We start from the raw sequence: 14,257 nt of genomic DNA, 5'->3' as shown, positions 1-14,257 counted from the left end.
TTGAATGCGCGAAAATATTAATAGAGAAATTAAAATATGAATAAATCATTCTCACGCTGTACACCATTTATTTCGTGCCCGAGCTTACTGTTCAATATATAACGGAATGGCTATTCTTAATGCCAGTCCCTTATTTCTTGATGTGTCATAAAAACTCCAATGTGGAATCAGTGTGTCACTACCGTTCTGGTAATAACTTGAACCCAAAGGAGAACACTCAAAAATAATTGGTCGTAATTTTCCAAAGCCACACAACGTCGTTGGAACTTAAAAAACACACCCACGACTTCCTGACCATGACCGGCTCAGCTGTTCTACTGGATTGATTCCGTCTCCCGGGAAGTTCATGCACGAGCTCAGCGCATTACGCATTTTTTTCCACGAACGACCCTCACAAAACCTGGTCAAGCTCATAAATAGTCCAAAAACAGATTGTAGCTGTCCGGCACGTAATAATTAATTTTCAGTGTCATTCTCTCCACCTTACACTTTTTTTCTCTCTCTCTCTTACACTTTGCAACCAATCAAACGTGTGAAAAACACGAAAAGCGTAGTGTGCTGAAAACTGGCTTTCCCAACACAAGAAACAAACAAAATGTATTATTCATCGTAACGGATATCATCAACACGCAAGCAATCAGTGAATTGCAACCAGTGTCTGTTTTCGGTAAACATATTTTGTTTTCATATGAAGTAGAACCACATTGATTTTTTACTTCATTAAGTGATATTTGATCAACCCCGTAAATTTTTCCTTCTATTTTTTCAAGTGTTTCAGTAGTGTGCGTAAGATAATATTTACATCCCAACAAAAATGTACTGTCAATTTATTTATTTTTTTAGTTCTGTGAATAAGTACATCTGTAATGATTCGAATTTATCATGAAATAAATAGTGACTATAATTTATGGTTGGTGGCATCATTTTCCCTTGAAAACACCACCAGTAGCAGACTATATAAAATGTTAAATTTTACCAGAAGCTACTATGAAATATTACTACTGTGATTAATCGCTGTCCCCTTGCTACCACGGATCGAATGTACAAACGACATATTCGTCGTTGTCGTTGAACAAAGATAAATTACATTGGATTCCTTGATCTCAGAAGAAAACTTGTTGAATCAACTCAGTACACCACCACAATCAAACGAATTTTGTATTCCAAAAAACTCTAGGATGAGCTCATGAAGTTTGTAACAAATTCACTATATTATAATAAAAATGAATTACCTACACCACACCACAGAAAACAGATATACAGACTCACATATGAACTGTGTGTAAAATTTGCTCATTCATCGTGGCAAACACTTACAGATGTCACCGCGATCGACACTATTTTGAGTGCAACATTCACATCGCGACATTTTGTAGGTGTTACATTCACCTAACGCTGAATTTTTGTTTTGCTGATGGTTAAAATGAGAGATTTATTTGTGTTTTATTCCGATCGATTTCGCCTGTGATTTATACGACATGGAAATGATGTTGTCTTTTACGCTTAGAAAAATCGTGTGAGAAGTGTTCAAATTGTTGTAGTTAGGATATTTCTATAACAGACAGGAGAGTTTTGTTATCGTTCCGGAACGTAGTGGTACGTTTTGAAAGATCACGGCGAATTGTCGAGTAGGTGTCACTAGTGTTTCCAACGTATAGCAAATTTGAAATTTACACATAATTTTCAAAAATTTGGTTCGAGCCTGTATATCTGTTATCTGTTATTCCTTGTTAATCGTATTATTCTTCAACCTCGTTGCATTGCTTTTAGACACTTGATATAAATTAGTGTGAGCTAGTGATCCTACAACCAGAGATCAGCGGAGACAAAAATCAAAGATCTGGTAACGAGAGAAACATCACAAAAAATCTGGCACCGCTTGCATTTGTGTGCGAGTGACCTTTTGAATACTCGAGTTTGTTCACTTGTAAAGTATCACACTTGTAGCAAGAAATCTTGGTTGACTTTTCAGAAGTCTGTAAGGGCAAGTGACAGTTCCTCTTTGTTTACTTTCTCTTTCGATTATTGTGATGTGATTATAAAGATTTTCTTGGGTTTCACAATTCTGTTTGAAAGTCGAAAGTGTCGGGTATCATTTCTACTATTAACTAACTAACTATTCGATTATGTTTTTTATTGGTGCGAATAAAGTCATTCTATTAAAAACACAATAAAATTACAAGTATTAAACCACACTCCGTCAGATATTATTTTCTGTTGTATTAGACTATAACATTGATAGTACAATTTTATGAAGAATGATTTGGTATTTCCAAATCTATTGTTAAAAATATTGCTGATCGGCATTGGCGCATAAAAATTGAGCCAATGAAACACTTTGATTGCATGACATTTCAAATTCCATAGTGGAGTGTTGCAGAACCGATCAACTGAGAGATTGATGCTCCAGAACTGCGATTTTATAGTGATGCCCGACTATCAAAGGCTATAGCCGGCTAAACATGTGAAATCTTCCCAAAATTTAAACCTCTTAAAAAGGTATTGTTTTAATTCTACTATATTTAAAATTTTATACTACTTCGCCACTAATGTCACGAAATAATAACAGATACAGATAACAGTATCAAAGTAACGAATAGTAACGACTTTTGAATATAGTGGAATTAAATAAAATTAAGTTTTCTTTTTGAATCAAATCAGAGATGTTTAGGTATTGTCGTGAAGATTTTCATTTTTTTTTCGAATATTCTAGAGATGTATTTCCGACATTGAAAATACTTAAGCATTTTGAAACATATTTTTTAACACTTCCGATTTTGGTCCTCTCTGGATTTTTAGTAATAAATACATGATTTTTAAACTTGTTGAAGTGCTTCGATTTCATAGTTTTTAAAAATGCGGACGACAACAATATATGATTTTTTCGAAAAAATAATAATAATAATAATACGTATCCATTCAAGCTCTAATAGAAGGGAACGCATAGTGCTTTGTCCTAATAGTTATGCACCATGCGTTTCCTTGGAATAGAACTTTAATGGAGACGCATGGTTGAATGTTATTTATTTTGGAAAAACTCAAACATTGTGGTTTTCCACACTTCAAAAATCTGAAATCGAAGCACTTTAACACGTTCAAAAACTATTTATTTATTACTAAAAGATTCAGAGTGGTACAAGAATCGCAAGTGTGAAAAAATATATTTTAAAATTTTCAAGTTTTTTCAATGCAAGAAATACATTTCCAAAATATTTTTTAAAAAAAGGAAAAATTTTCACGACAATACCTAAAACATCCTTTTTTTTTATTTTCCGGTCGGGCGGTTGCTTCAGAAAAGAAATAAAATGAAAATCAATAGAACCACCCCAACTCCATCAATATGGCAGTTAACGAGTTGAAATTTTGGGAAAATTGTCTCCATTCCAAGTTGTTTCAAATGTGGTATAACAATATGAGTTCCCTTTGAGGGCAAAGCTATAGCCTTAGTAATTTGCGATTTTTATCGAAAACTAAACTAAAGGTCATAAGAAGGAGATTTCACAGAATAATCTACCGCTTGTTAACAAATATTTGCAAAAATATCAGTATTGAACAAGAACAGGTTTTAGTTATATATTTTTTTCCCTGAAATGTGCCCATCTTACAATGTAAGGCCGGTTGGCATTACCTATCTAGAGATAAAAATAAATCCAAACAAAAATATGAATCGATTTTGAATGATCCAAATCGGGTTAAAATGTCTTAAAATTTTTTTTTTAAATTCTATGCGAATATTTTTAATATCTTTACTCGAAAATTTGATTAGTTTTGTGCGAGCGATTCATGAAACAATCGTTCAGAGAAAGTGTTGTCAACGTTAGTTCGAGTTGGAAAGGAATTCGGTAATATATGGGATATTAAAAAAATTAATAAGTGAAGTTTAATACTGGTTATGATTAAACATTTTACTTTCCGCTCTGATTTTGCCACAGAACTATACAAGAAAATAAAGAAGAACTGTTAATCAATTCATTCCAACTGGAATTATCAACTCATTCCAACTGGAATGGTCGAATCATTAATGTATAGAACCATTACTAAATTAGACCGAATCTACTTACAAATTATGTTTAATTGGATCCTTGAACGACCATTGTTTTCAGCTTAATTTAATTTATCATTTGGTAAAAAGACAGTGGAAAAATATATTCCCTTTGAACAAGCATAAGTTTTTATTAGAAAAACATCTTCTCATTAAAAGTGCCCATCTTTCACTGTATGAATGGTTGGCAGAAAACTTAATTATCTATCTTGGGATAATATCTCGTCCTAATCAAAAGCTTTTTCTTGTTTTGACTATTCCTAGGATTTGTCATTTTTCAACTAGAGCCATTAAAAAAATGGAAAAAAAAGTTTGACCCTTTTCTAAAGACAGTCTGGATCAATATTCACGATAAATTTAAGTCATAACAAACGAGTTTAAATGCTATGTCGAGTTCCCATGTTATTAAAAACGATGCGGTGTAGCCGCATTAGACCTTTCAAAATCTCAGTTAATTTAGAACAAATGCTATTAAGCAACATGTTGATCTGTTATGTTAAATGACTGTTATACCAAATGGCCATTATGCCAAATAGCCAGAAAGACAGAAACCACAATCAAGTCTGGTATTTGTTGTAATTTTCGTTGTCCATATTCAATAAGATTTCTGAAACACTAAATCCGTACCCAGGATTTCATTTCGGGAGGGGCCAGTTGACTTCACCATCCTTCACATTATCCCGTATGACATTCAATTTCATAGAGACCAAGGTCCAAAAATACTGGGTGATGAGGGTTTTCAAATACTGGGTGATGAGAGTTTCAAATCGTCATTAGAAGGATCGATCACTAAAACAAAAATAATTCTTCACCACTTGTTTCCAAACTGTTTAAGTTTCAAGATCTTGTTAGTTGGTTTTTATACAAAATTTGGCTTTACCGGTTTCCTGTTAACGGTACTGAAAGTCACACATGTCTAAGAGCTTCTAAATGCACATTTATAGAGCACAACAATGCACAAGTCTTATGATGATAGATTTTTGGGCCGCGATAGCTCCCTCACTCCGATTAGTGGAGAACGAAAAACATCTTCTAAATTTGAAGGTAGTATTAGTTAATGACCATACAAATATTTATGCACGCCAATACTTACATTTCTGTTTTGAAGTGGTCCTTCAAGAGTGTATTATGACAATTTCAGAAAAAAAAACATCATGATCTTTCCGACCCATTGAGCCTTCTTTGAGGCATTGAAAGAACTCGTTCTGGCTTCAGTCCATTGTCGGGTAATCATTCTGCTCTGGCATATAGTAATTGATACAGCCAAAAGTGTATTCAAAGTGGCAGTCTAGCGCACTTGCTCTTTCCGATCATCTAGTACAATTTCATGTATTATTATTATAGTCGTTTATTTTACCCCGGTTTGAGTCTCCATTTTATGTAGTTTTGACACTGTCAGTGGCAGATTTCGGCCCCCCCGCTCTGGGTACGTGCCTGACTTGATTGCTAAAATTTTCAAATAATCGCAGAGTCGTTTATCATTTCCAATTCAGTTCTAGGCATGGCTCCACCGCACAAACTGCTATTATAGAACTCGTTGGCAGGAGAATGAGTGAAATTGATTATTTCTTGACCTTGAGACAACGTTTGGCACGTTGGATAATACACATTGGTATTAGGGACATGGACTATATTCTATAACATTTTGATGAATATGTTAAATAGACAACAATGTATATTTTATAGGTGAAGGTAGCAATCTCGCTCTAATAAGAATTCCGTATTCCGCAGGATAGCAATATATGACCACTGTTATTCCTCTTGTAAATAAAATAATATGGCTAACACGAATCTTGCAGAAATTCCGCGATTGTTCACCGATGACACCATCTTATTTCACAATATACATACTATAGCTTATCGTAACAAACAATTTTAATTCTAAATCATAGGTTTACAACGTGCCGTAACTGGAATTTCCAATGCGTTTGTTCATCGCGAATACCTTAAAACGAATTATATTTTTACTGGGATTCCACTTCAGAAAATTGCACATGCTAAAGTTAATAGTTGTAATTTCAGTTTATGTTTTAGTTTGTAATGTTTTGCCAGTATTTTTAAACTTAGATTAGTTACTTCCATAACCAGAGGACGTAACTAATCTCAGTTCAGTTCCCTACCGAAGAGGACGGGTATAGCGTAATTGGATAGTCGATGTCTTTCACGGAGCCTACCTGGGTTCGATTCCAAACCTCGCACAAAGGGTCCGAAAGTTTCACTGGATCGAAGAGGGGAACGACCATAAGTTTGAAACCTCTATAGTTGAAACAAAAAAAGAGTTCCCTGCCGAACTCTATGGTACAGGGCAGTGTGGCTGACATTGGAATAAAATAAATAAAAGGATTAAAACACAGAGAAAAAATAGCACATGAATTCTCAATATAATAATCCATCTAATGACCATGTTTTATCCGATGGTTATTAGATGGATTATTAAATTTAAAATTCAATCAGCAAAGATCATCTATGAAATATAGTACATAGTAAAGTCTTGCTTATCTAATGTATAATATCTAACACCTACATACAGTTCAATTATTAAGTTTTTTTTTTCAATTATGATCAACGGTTTCGACTATCATTTTGGACTGAATACATCGAACCTGATTCCGTCAATCCATCGACTGGTTATGTCTAAGTCGGATTATCTAATCCAATTAGACCAAGTATCACCTTTGTTCTACAGTTGCCACGTTCGGATGAAACGTGTCATTCTGAGAATATAACGAATGTATCGATTTGCATTGCCCTAAATGCACAATAACTATCAACACGGATCTTTACTATCTTCTTCTTCTTCTTTTTCTTCTTCTTACTCTGGTTGGCGTCATCTCGCTCTAGATGACACCGATTTGATGGCACAGCAACTAAGGGTATATTGCCAGTTAATTTTCGTTTATAGTTCAATGGACTTTCTTTTCACTGGACTACAAGCGAAAATCTCGCTGTGTGACTGCGTCGAGTCGTCAAAGTACGGATGAAATTTTTTTCTTTTTTGCACAATACCTGAATTTTCTCCGGACTAACACGATGCAACGTGCTCACCCGTTGAGAGTTTCACCGGAAGTGGATCTTAACTACCAAAAACACAATTACTGATGTTTCCATGTTATCTCTTACACAAATACAAAAATCGTACACCATGAACAACCCAATAAGAATAATGGCTAGGGTTAAAATTGACGTTAATTATCAAACTATCAAACTCAAACTATCGAAAATACTGTGGGGAATGCTAAATTGGTTTCAGAAGTTTACTTGAAATTCTTTCTCCCGTCTTGTATCATGAAATAGTCATAATTTTCTCATGTAATTAGATCGAATCTACCATCGTCTTTTTTGTAAGTGACACGAACAATGCTACCCGAAAAAATAAATCTTGCTTCACATCAACTTTGCTTAGATTTATCAAATGATCAAAAGGATTAATAATTTTGGTTCAGTAAAACTATGAAATCTTCATTAATAAACGTTGTCACAGAAAATCCTTGCCAAATGAAAGATTTTTAGCACCTGATTACGTCCTAGATTTACCCTTCGTCGTGACCTTTAAATGTTCGTACGTCGACGGTAGCACATTTATTACAATTCGCTTAACAACCACGTGTCTTCATGTCTTCGAAAGCAAACTTTTTGAGTTCCTTTCTCTGCCATTGAAGCGAAAAGTTGAAGGTAGTTAAAGCAATGCCAACGGTAGGGCGGAAAAGGCTATCAAGATGGTAACTTTGCATGTCTAGTGCCGATTTACTTCAAGCGAAAACCACAGCCGTGATGGCGAAGGTCGTGTTCCTGTGTGTCGTAGGCTTTTGCTAACCACACTACCATTTCCGAATCTTTCGCCATCTTAACGGCTACGGGTTTCGAACTCCCCCGCACAGGTGGATCACGGCAGCAAATTAATGTTCCTTTTCATAAATTTCGTCTGTTATTTTATTGCCGGCCCTTCCCACCGTTTGCTAGATGCTAGATGATTACTACCGAGTCTATCGTCCACGGGCCGTGTCCAACGACGGTTGCTGTTTCACTTGACACCGACAAAGACTGACCTTGGAAAATCCTTGTTTGCACGCAGAGCCGACGAAGCTTTGGTGGGAGCTTCGATTGACGTGATAAAAACCCTACCCTAAAACAAACGTTAAATGTGTGTTCAGCAATCCTTTCTCGTTCGTTTCTGTCACCAGACCCTACTGGAGACCAGATAAAGTCAACTAAGGGGCTGTCCATAAAAGACGTCACGCTTTTTTTGACGATTTTTGACTCCCCATCCCCCCTTTGTCACAAATTGTCACAGAAGCAAAGACCCCCCATCCCCCTATGTCACATGTCACGAATTCAAAATAAATAAAATCATCTCAATACATTCTCAATATGTATGACAAACCATACAAAAATGAGGGAAAAATCGATTTATTACATGCTGTCATTAGATTAAAAAATATCCCTAAAACTACAAAATCATCGGAATTATTTTAATAATATCAATTATATAAATTAACAAAAGTATTTGGTTGGAATTGATGATACATTTAAATCATCTGTTTTATTCCTCCTAGGGGTACACAGATATATTATTGTTTTTGGCAAAGAATAATATTTCCTTAATGTAGCATACAGGGCTGAGAAAATAAAGACCAAAACCTTATAAAAACGAGATCACTGCCGGAGAATCTTTTCATGATCAGTTGATCAGTGAATTTTAAATCACATCGATCAATATCGGTACTGATCTTCCGTCACACAATGGGTAGTGATTTTGAGCTAAAATGATTCTTGATTTATGTAAGTTCAATCATTGGATGATTCGATAAGCTTTGATGTTGGTGGAGGAAAGTCACTTATGATCAAGATAAGACATGACATGATCTACGTCTGAAATCGTTGATCTCCCGTCCTTTTTCAAATGGAGTACAATTGAATAAACTGCATCAGAATCAGATAAGAGAAATTCTTATGATATACTATTATCAATGCTAGAAAATATTAGGCAAAATTGATTAATTTCGCTAATTTACTCGCTCCTCCGTGCACTTTTGCTGATCACAACAGAAATGATTTCCTGCATCATTCATTTCCGAATTTACAAAAAGAAGCTTTCCATCAACAAATACACGTTTTCCTATAGAATGTAAACGTTTATTGTGGAGATTTTTTCAGGGAATAGGGCAAAGCAGTAATATAATTAGGTACTTCAAAAATGCGCTCATTGAAAATATTGGACGTTACATTCCACAAACCTCCCCCCTTCCCCCTGTCACAAAAGGTCACGTTTTATGAAACACCCCCCTCCCCCTTGCGGCGTGACGTCTTTTATGGACAGCCCCTAATGGCATCGGGTTTCTACTGCAAGATTAGAAATGTTTACAGCACGTCCCCTCCTACCATCAGCGATGAACTTTCTATCAGCGATGTCTAGTTTTTTTTTTTATTGAAGCCATTCAGGTTCAACATACAAGAAAATCGTCAAATCATCCGGAAGAATGATTATTTTCAAGCTAAACTGCGGGATCACGTAGATATTGTTAAGATTTTGTCGCTCAAAACACCACACACACAGATAACAGACATTCAAGATACACTGACCTTTTGAAACCTTTTGACGCCTGAGGGATGTTACCAATAATTTGTTCGGGAAATGTGCGAGCTGGATATCTTGTTAATATGATGTCTTTGAGACTGTGGTAATTAACGTGTGCAAAATCGTACGCAGCGGTAAATTGGACCCAATTTTCACTTTCATGATTTACAATTGTTGATTAAATTTGCTTTTGTGCAATTTTCAAAATGAAATTGAATTTGCAACAACGAGTATGCATTAAATTTTGCGTTAAAAACGGTTTCAATGGTGCGACGACATTACAAATGTTAGCAGAGTTTCTTGGCAACGATACTCTGAAAAAAAAACAATCGTTTATCAGTGGCACAAACATTTCAGTAGTGCCCTTGAGTCTGTGAATGATGATGAGAGAAAAAGAAGGCGCTGTTCACAGTTTTCATCGAGTACAAGGGTGTTATGTATCATGAATTTCTTCTATAGTACCAGACCGTCAACAGGAAGGATTATTGGGGCGTTATAAAACGTTTGCGTGAAGCAATTCGCCGAAAAACACCAGATTTGTGGGCAAACAATTCGTGGCTCTTGCACTACGATAACGCACCGTCACACAATGCCATCGTTATCCGTGAACATTCGGCTAAAAATGAAACGCATACCATTCAGGAACCAAAAAAATCATCTAATTTATCTCCGCTCCGTGAAACGTGTATCGGCAGTATCAACTTTGATTTATCATATTTCAGGCTCTCTCTATAGCCAAACTTTACAGTTTTTCAATATATTGAAAACAGAATGAGAACTTGAATTCGAATAAATTTTCATGCAAATGATGTTTTGGTTTCGTCTTGTCGTTGGAATACGGGTGACGTTGGCATTAATACTCTCTTTTGTTGAAGTGAGAGAAGAAAATGCTTCCTTCCTCTTCGTTTGTTTTCAATGCGATTATTTAAGAATGAGACAGTAAAAAACGAATATGAAGCTGTTGGATTGTATTCTTTCGTAAAAAATACGTAACAATTTCATACTCTGCTTTATAGTTTATTAGCGGAACAGTTGTTTATTTAGATTGACATGATTGATGCAAACGGTGCAGAATTGTCCGATGACGGCCCGATCGCAGCACTACGATTGGGTCAATAGCGTGAGTACGCTACGGCACAACAGAACTCACTGGGTAGTTACATCAAAGCAGATTCTAACTTTTAGTTAAAATTTGACAGTCGAGTGGAAAATAAAATGAAATCAAATGATATAATAATGGCAATACAGAGAACGTAGTCGTTTGACAATGTATTGAAACTTTCTATTGGGGCATTTTCTTTGTCTGAAAGTAAAAGAAATTACACAGTAGAAAGATCTGATATTAGAAAATTTTTACCTGGTATTTTTCAGTGTCGGAAAATAACTTTCGAACTGTCAAAAATAACCATTCTTTCAAGCAGGGTTATTTTTGACAACGACGAAATAACTGCTCGACTGTCAAATTTTAACTAAAACTTAACATAATTCGCCAGATGGTTCACAGCCTTAGAGAGAGATCAGTCTTCAGTTCAGCTACGCCATCGCACGGACCTTTTGACTTCCCTGAAAGGTAAGACATCGATTTAGTGCGACATTTCCCAGAAAATGCAGAAAATGAAGTACCTACAAAAAACTTTTGAGCGCTTCTGTATCTTTTCATTATTCTTAGCCCACATCGAACCTGGATATAATTAATGACTTTTCTATTCATTTAATTTTAAGTTTTCCCCTTTGTTGTTGCATGTTCCTCTGTTATTTCACTGTTATTTCAAGGTCGGATGCCGAATCCGGATCGAAAAATTACATTTTTATGCATTTCACTGATTATATTGAAGAAAATCCTAGTTTCTGTGAAACGCTCGCACTTTGAACTTGACATTCTTCATTAAATTCTGCACATTTACTTCTGTGACTTTCCTGGTGGCAGCTGTTCAGTTTTTTTAACTCCTGCATGTTTTGAGACACTGTACCTTCCTTCCGAAAGTGCCGCTTGACAATAGCCCCTTTCAATTGGCCGAAGATCCGGGCAGTTCGGTGGGTTGATGTCCTTTTCCACGAATTGTACATTATTTTTTGACAACCACTGTAGAACGGAGATGGCTGAAGCCAAACCGGCCATAAGAGAGGAGGAGCCTTATGCTTTTTGTACAGTGGCAGCATTCGCTTCTTCAAACATTCTTCCTCGTACACCTTGGCGTTAATTGTGCCCTTCGTGAAGAAAATTGACGACCGCAAACCACAGTTACAAATTGCTTGCCAGACCAACACCTTCTGCCCAAACTTTTCCATCGCCATCGTGGTGTCAGTGTCCTGGTACACCGATTTCGTATAATATTGCGGTCCGGGCAGCGCTCTTCCTTGGCGTAGGTTTCGGCGTCGATCAGGATGCATCCGTCTTTATTCTGTAGAATCCGGTTATACAGTTTTCGCGCTCTTGTTTTGGCCTGAACTTGCTATACCAGGGACTTTTTCGGTACCTTCTGTTTGTTGTACGTTTTCAGGGAGTTCCGAACTTTGATCCGTTGAATCATCCCGATGCTGGTGTTGAACTGCTTGGCCAAATCCCGCGTCGACGCCGATTGGTTTTTCCTGATGTACTCAACCACTTTGAGGTCCCGGCCAGGCTGGCTGGGACCCGTTTTCCTACCGGATCGGGGCAAATCCTTCATGGAAAGGGTCTTACCGAACTTCTCGATAATATTTTTGACACTGGTGTGGTGCACTTTCACCCGTTTTGCAATTTCGTTGTACGTGACACCACTTTCTGAGCACCAAGTGTGCCGAATTTTCTTTCGCGTTTCCGGATCAATTCGACTCATCATTGAACAATAAACCTTACCGAAACCAATCGATTGCGCAGCTGTTATTGACATATAAACAAACATGTCACCGCAAAACACGCTGCAAAAAATTAAGCCATTTCAGAGTAATAACTGTTTGAATGTTGCTAACTACCTATCGATACACTCCTTAGAAAGAAGAAGAACAGAATTCGATAGTTCTTATCGCGAATTTTCAATAGCTGACCGTTCGGTAGTCAGTTTGAAAGTTGAATTGATTCCCGAGCGTTGAGTGATCCAATTTTTGAAGACCTTCGGTATAACCTAACTCTTTGGTAAAATTAATAGCATAAACTATTTTAGTATGTTTTTGATTTTTTTTTTACTTTTCCATAAATACTAACTAAAAAATTTACAATGATGTGTTCACCAGAGCTATTCGACTATCAGCCCCATACAATTAGTTAGAATGTAAAATTTTTTCCAAAATAATTAAGAAAAGTTTTTACATTCTTCTAGCTCACAGCAACTGAAAAATGTTTGTTGTTTGACAGTTCTTGATTATAAGATTTGGTGATACCAAAGACATCATATTAACAAGATATCCAGCTCTCACATTTCCCGAACAAATCATTGGCAACAACATTTTTTGCGAGCATGGCGCCCTACCCTACCCTTCCCTACTTCGCTTCGAATCTCGTACACAGAAGTAGGGAAGAGAAATGTCAAATTCGTGCGCGCCAAAATAGTAGCACTGCGCACCCATACAATTGACATGATATGTTGAATGTGACACCGTGCGATGGCGTTGCTGAACTGAAGATTGATTTTGCTCCAAGCTGACAGGGTCTGGTGATACTCAATGATCAAAAGTTGAATTTACCAAATTTAATCAGTATCTAACGGGGAAAACGGATTGGAAACTTGACATGTGAATGCAATTATGTAATGCAAACCGCGAAAATGTTACCGAAGAGACGGGACTCGAACCCGTAGCTAACTCCTAACCGGGGAAATTGTTTTACCAATTAAACTATCCTGCATGTGAAAACACAAGTCCAATTGATTAGACGAAACCAAGCATGCTTCGCTGTGCTTGGTACTAGGACTGCAAAGTCAATTAATTTATTAATATATACACATACATACACTTTGCGATCTCGAGGGACTGGGTTGACACTCCTAAACTTGAAAAAGTCGGTTCACACCATGGTTACCTGTATGAGAAAGGCATTTTTTCTTCATTATGAATTATTTACTTCCAGCAATGCAAGGCAAAAATAATTTGAAGACGAATAACAAAGAAATGTTGACTGAAAGCCCGTTTTCAATCCAAAAGAATATAAACAAACTTAAGCGAACTTGAAACCGATGAGACTTTTTTCGATGGGAACCTAAATGTCCGTGGATAAATTAACGCATCAGCTTCATTTTCATAATTGTTTTACAACTTGACACAGCCGTACTGGCTTAGCTATCAATTTACTGCGTGTCCCTTTTGCTAAACGTCACATTTAAATGTCAGGTTCAAGAGCCAGGTCCGCCAATTTACTAACACGACATAGAGAAGATCATTTTAAATTGATTGGAAATCCAAAAATACCCTTGTCATAAAATGGTATAATTGATGTTCTTTGGACAACCGATTCAGTACTCTACATGGTGGTCACTACAGCAAGAGTGAACATAGAAAGTGTCGTGGAAGAGGAAATAATGATGTTGATTAATGGCTACTAATTATTTCGACTTTGTTTGCTTAAGCAAAACGATGAGCGGGAAAAACGGTCAATGGGAAAAAGAATCGAAGAAGTTTTTGAGATGAAGAATATTTCTCCCAAGAAATTTTACATGTCATCGACA

General features: G+C 36.4%; 1 protein-coding gene across 17 annotated transcripts in view; it reads left to right on the top strand.

Annotated features, from left to right (window-relative positions):
* The window catches only part of LOC131438010 (calcium-binding protein E63-1), a 202,747-nt gene that overhangs the window by 154,400 nt on the left and 34,090 nt on the right, over positions 1–14,257 (top strand). The window lies entirely within an intron of this gene.

This window comes from Malaya genurostris, chromosome 3 (assembly GCF_030247185.1).
Source record: "Malaya genurostris strain Urasoe2022 chromosome 3, Malgen_1.1, whole genome shotgun sequence".
NCBI lineage: Eukaryota > Metazoa > Arthropoda > Insecta > Diptera > Culicidae > Malaya > Malaya genurostris.
This window is presented reverse-complemented; position numbering and strand designations above follow the sequence as displayed.